This window comes from Lissotriton helveticus, chromosome 7, assembly GCF_964261635.1.
Source record: "Lissotriton helveticus chromosome 7, aLisHel1.1, whole genome shotgun sequence".
In the NCBI taxonomy this organism is placed as follows: domain Eukaryota; kingdom Metazoa; phylum Chordata; class Amphibia; order Caudata; family Salamandridae; genus Lissotriton; species Lissotriton helveticus.
The window spans coordinates 401,857,001-401,863,067 of NC_136068.1; positions in this window are offsets into that span (position 1 = coordinate 401,857,001).

Sequence of the window (6,067 nt, forward strand, 5' to 3'; positions counted from 1 at the left end):
AGGCGTAGAGCGCTCTCCTTCGTTGACGACATAGTAACCGTCGTCGATGTTCCCGTCGACTACCCAGTCGTCGACATGGTCGTCGTCAACGCTGCTGTCATCGTCAATGTTACCGGTGCCGACGGAGAAGACACCGCAATAGGCAATGATGGTGACTTTGAAATTTTCTTCACCGCTATCTTCGTCATAGATGATTATGGTTTCTTCTTCGACGATCCCGTCAACGACGTAGGTTTTTTAGATTTCTCCTCAGGAGGCATAGAAGACAGCTTTCTGAAGGGCTCTGACCTGAGGAGGTGACTGATGGCTCAGAAGTAGATTTATTTGACAATTTTTCACCAGAAGTGTGTCCTTTACTCTCCTTTTCCTTAGGTTGAGGAGATTTTGAAGGACTACGCCCAGAACACCCACAAGTGGTATTTTTGAGGGCCTTCTCAAGACGTTCCTCTGAGGAATGAGTATGAGGAGATTTTCTTCTCTTTTGAGGTCTCCTAGATGTTGAAGAGGATGCCTCATCGCTGTCACTAGAGATAACCTCCTTTCTGGCCTTTAGCTTCTGAAGCCATATCAAAAGGCGTCCCTCACGATCTCTCAGAGTCTTACTAGAGAAAGTGCGACATATCTTGCAGTCTTTGGCCTGGTGATCCGGGTATAGACAGTAAATGCAGTCTACATGAAGTTCATCTGTGTAGAGCGTCTTCTCTGAACAAGTGGCACAGGCTCTAAATAGACCTTTCTTCTCTTTCCCAGACATTCCTAAAAGAATGTACCTGAAGACAGTCCAAAGTATTACCAAATCCAACTGAAGATGAAGGAAAAAAGTTCCTCAAAAAGGCTGAGGAAAAAGCAGAGTTTGAGCAGAGCTCAAAGGAGACTCCCTGGCACAACGTGCAGTAGAAAATCTGAGGGGCAAAAGGTTCTCTCAGGGGTGTTTTAGAGGGCGATGAGATCTGATTGGTCTTGAGACAAGTTTGGTCTCTTTTAGATAACGAAGGGTTGCAAAAAGGAAATGGGCCTAGGCCTCTTTTCAGTTTGCTATACACTAAGCATTGCTTTTTTATATACCGGAGACTCCCATCTCGACAACAGGGAATGATTCAGGCATGTGAATCTATGAAAGCTCCAATACTGGTGTAATCATAAACTCTTTAACTAACTTACTATGCAATGGGAAGAGCCAGTGTTTTTGGTATAAAAACGCCCTCCTGGAGACTCAGTCTTCTCGCACACGTTGAGAACAGTTTGGTGCCAGAATGAAAATAAAAACATAAAATGGTTTGGAAAATCTTAAAGAAAAGAAAACTGATAGTATTATATGGCAGAGCCTAGAGGAGGGGTGCAAGAGGATAAGTGGCCCCAAAATTCCAAGGTAGCACATTAAATGTAAGAATTTACAAGAAGGCTATAATTAAAGTGTGTAATTAAAGACTATAATTAAAGTGTGTTATGGGACCTCATCACCACCCTCGCACCCAACTGTCTTCCTCATCGAGACCTGGCTCAACCCTCACATCTGCCCCAGACATTACCACTGCAAACCCCGACGGATATAAAATCACTAATTGGGACCGCACCAACAATCTGGGAGGAGGAACAGCAATCATCCACAAAGAGACCATACAGTGTACCACCAGCCCCATGGAACATCTCAACTTCAAGGACGGCAAGGACTACAAGACAGCCATCAGTCACCCTTGCATACAGACACCAAGGCCTGTGCTCCAGTTTCTGCAATACCATCTCAGACTTCACTGCACCCATAGCCTTAGACTTCAATGTCTATTTCTTCCTCACCAACCTAAATTTCCACATCTACAGCCCCACTGACAAAAACACTGCACAACTCCTCAACAGTATGAGCAGGCTCCGATTGACTCAGATCGTTCACGACTCTACAAACTGCAGGACACACACTGTACCCAACTTTCACCTCCAGCAACCGCGTCATATACAGCCATGTCACAGAACTCACACGGACTGATCACTCCATCGTACACTTCAGTATCTCCAGCCCTTGGACCGCTACCCCCAAGATACCGATACCAAAGGGGATGATGGACGGAGTGCTTGAGCAAATCAAACACTCACCCCCAGTCAACTGATCTGGGTTTAATTCATCATCATTCTTTAGCTCACTCCACCACCACAGTTCAGACATGGCCATATGCAAATCAGTCTGACCCTGTGCCTCATGGGAACAGTCCAGCCCGAACTGCCAAGCCATGTCTTCCCTGGACCGGAAACCAGCATCCTGGGACCGGTTTCGTCCATCATCCCCTTTGGTATCGCTTTGTTCACCCTGAGTTGGCAGGGTATGCCCAGACGTAGGTCCCTTGCTCACTCTACCACTGGATTCAAGATAGCCTGGCTGATGAGGATTATGAATCCGAAACCGGCCGCAGGATTCTTGTTTCCGGTCCAGAGAAGACATGGCTTGGCAGTTCGGGCTGGACTGTTACCATGAGGCACAGGGTCTGACTGATTTGCATATGGCCATGTCTGAACTGGGGTGGTGGAGTGAGCTAAAGAATGATGACGGATTAAACTCATATCAGTTTACTGGGGGTGAGTGTTTGATTTGCTCAAACGCTCCGTCCATAATCCCCTTGGGTATCACCCCCAAGATACCAACACCTTACACCGGAGGTGGAATAAAATCTCATAGACCAGCTGGGCTAAAACACCCTCAACACCTCCAACCCTGCTACTACCACCTACCTAGAACAGGTAGGGAAAAAGTTCAATGCCTGGATCACCAATTGAGCAGACAGCATTAGGTAGAGACTCTTCTTTGCTCGAGTCAATTCTACACTGTCATGCAAGGCGCTGACTTCGCCCCGGGCTGCAGTAAATTTAGGTGGCGATTGATTCGCTTCAATTAGCAGTTCACCATCGGCTAAAGACCTCCTGATATTTTGTCTCCAGACCACAACGCGAGTGCGGATGGCGATGGTTTCACCTATCTTTTAAATGGACCTATGAGGATGATCCCATCTTTTTCGAATTTTGGAACATTGGGCCCCTAAACCGCAACATGAGTAGGGGTTGCTACCCCGGGAGCCTTGATCTACGAACACCTTGAAATGGTTGTCTCCCCCCTGTCCTTTGTCCTGAGGAAGACCCGCCAGCGGAGGAACCAATTACCCTCCATGTTTCTAAGTCGGGTCGAAACGTCAACGCCTTCCCCCCCTAGTATGCCTGTACCACACGTCCCCATTACCCTGCCTGAGCTACAGATGATAGCTCTCTGTGCTGTTTGTAAATTAATTGAAATAATTATTTGAAAATTAATTTATGTTGGACAGGCTTCATGTAACTGGTTTTGTTATCAGTTTTGTCTAGAACAACTTTAGCGATGGATTTTTAATCCTTTTTTGACTTTCAATTTCCTTTCTTTTACTTTTACTCACTTCACTCTTGAGCACATTTACCCTGCACTCCTCCTTTGGAGCAACCTCTCTTCCTTAACAATGAGCATGTTAGAGTGTCTACCATTTGTTGAAATGAATTGGTAAACAATAAATATATGTTTTATAAAAACTAACAGATGCCAAGTATGTTTTTAGGCCTGATGCACATCAAAGATTTTTTTGCTTGGATTTAATAACCTTTTGCTGACTGTATGCATGCATTAAGTTATTTCTAAACTATACATTTCCCCAGAAATTGCTTGATTTGTAAAAAGAAAGGTCCATGAGAAATTATTTTCTGTACACTCGATACGCAGGTCCAAGGACACTTATTGGGTTACCCCAATACTTCATAATGGCTATTTCCGGTCATGGCTGACGCCCTGAGACCTGCTCATATGCCACACGGCCTGAGTTGGTCTCAGCCGACATTAAGGTATTTGGAGGGTGCTCTTCGGTCGCTTAAATCCGGTGTACATTTTCGGCGTTCCTTGAAATTACCGGTCATTGCCCAGGTACCTCTGTCTTAGATGGTCATGTTGACACAATTGTCACATTTCTTTACTAATCTCCCAGTCAAAATTCCCGGCTCCTGGTTTAAACACTCGGATGCCCTGCTTAGGGAACTTGTGTGGGATGGCTGCCACCAAAGAGTGTCATTGGAGATTCTCAGGCATCCCCCTGATAAAGGTGGCCTGGGGGCCCTTGATTTCGAGCTCTACTCTACAGCTCAATCAGGAGGAACTAGGTCATGTGAAACTGTCTGCCCATCAAGGTGCTTTGCTGGCGAAGCTCTTGTCCCAGAAAGTTGAGATTCCATGGCCAGGAGTGCTGCGGTCTGTAGCACTAAAGTTTTGGAGAAGATGCTTACAAAGAACTTCAGGGACTCCACTGTATGCTCCGGCATTGCCATTGGTTGGACTCCTCCATAGAGATCCGCTCACCTTTAATACAGTCAAACAGATTACGGCATGGGCGGACACAGATTTAATTACAATGGGCAACTGTTTCCAGTTGGGAACATTGATCCCACTGGAGGACTTAATATAATATGACCAACTCCCAGGTCAGTTCCTGACTTAGGTAGCATTGACGCGATCATTTGGGGATTTGTGGTCTAGTGGTGGACAGGAACCCGAATCACATGCAATACTTCAGCTCCTGTTGATCTTGGGCACTGCACGCCACCTGGTGGGGGCTTTGCTGGGACGAAACCTATAGGACAGAGAGTGGGCTAGGGTACTAGCATATCCCAAATGGGTATCAAGAAATAAGAGGCTGAAATGTACCCAATTTAATTATGTACATATGACCCATTTAACACCGCACAGGATTCAGGTCATTTATGGTGGGCGTAGCGCCTGTGTCCCAGATGCACACGTCCAAATGCTGACTTTGGGCATATGACTTGGAGCTGTCCCAGATTGAGGCCATTCTGAATGGGAGTAGTACATGCATGCACTGAACACGGCAATGGTTCGCACACTTGTCTGCATATTAGACATAGGTCTTCGGGGACGATTCCCTAGACCGAAGGCGAAGAAGGTAAGACCAAGTTCCTAGATTTAGCACTGACCCTAGCAAACGACGTATAGCGCTAGCATGGAAATGGTGCCTAAGATAGAGATGTGGGTAAGACATGTAACGTTCTCTGTTAGAGATGAGAAGAGGGCCCTTCTTCAGGAAGTTGCTAGGGACATAGGTATGCACCCCATATCGGGATTGTGTTGGGATGCAAACTTAGGAGGGGGGAGTGGCATAGAGGGAGAGGATCCTCTGCAACACACGACGGTTACAGAGGACGCGAAAAAGAGGAGACTTACCAGGGAGTCTGTCCTTGTACCTGGGGTGTTAAAAACCACCCCTTCTAGGACCTTGGGGATCTCTCCCACGGGCATTGATTCTACACCATGTGTCCCTGGTCACACCCCTGCGAGGGAGATCTCCTTTTTGGGGGGACTGTCGGGGAGACGTAGACATCTGCCTTTGAACCAAAGCCCTATATTGATTAGTGGCAACACTTCAGAGACAGTTCGGTTACGTTTTAGTGGTTGTACTGTGTTTATTTACAATGGCCACTACAAATGTCCATCTGAAAGCTTTTGACAAGCCCTGCGAGTTCAGGGAGAGACCTGCTCGGACTGCAGATACACTGGGGTAGGACCTGGGAGCAGTAGTGGAGGGAGAAGCTGACAGTGAGGGCATGACGACTGAGCAAGAGGGGTATCTGGGTCGACATGCACAATCCATCCAGATAAGTGAACGGGACAATCCAGTAGGGAAGGGCAGTGTGGATATTATGGAATGATTACTTGATTTATAGGGGAATGTAACTTTAACCGCATTGTACACGTGTGCCCCCAATATCGACTCTTCACCAGTTGTTGCAATGTTAGGACCTTGTTGAACCTGACTCTGCAAAGTGCGGAGATCATGTCACTGTGTTGTATACTATAAAATGTCACTAAAGATATGTTAAAAAAAAATGAATGTGTGTGTATGTCTGTGCAGAGGAAAAGCGTTACAGGGGCAGTGGAATAAAACGTGTTTTCCTATTTTAACTCCTATAGGAAATGTTGCTCAAACCTACATCCAAAAATACTAGATAGATTTACGCCAGATACTTTTTCCTCAAATGTGATTGATCAAGAAGTTTT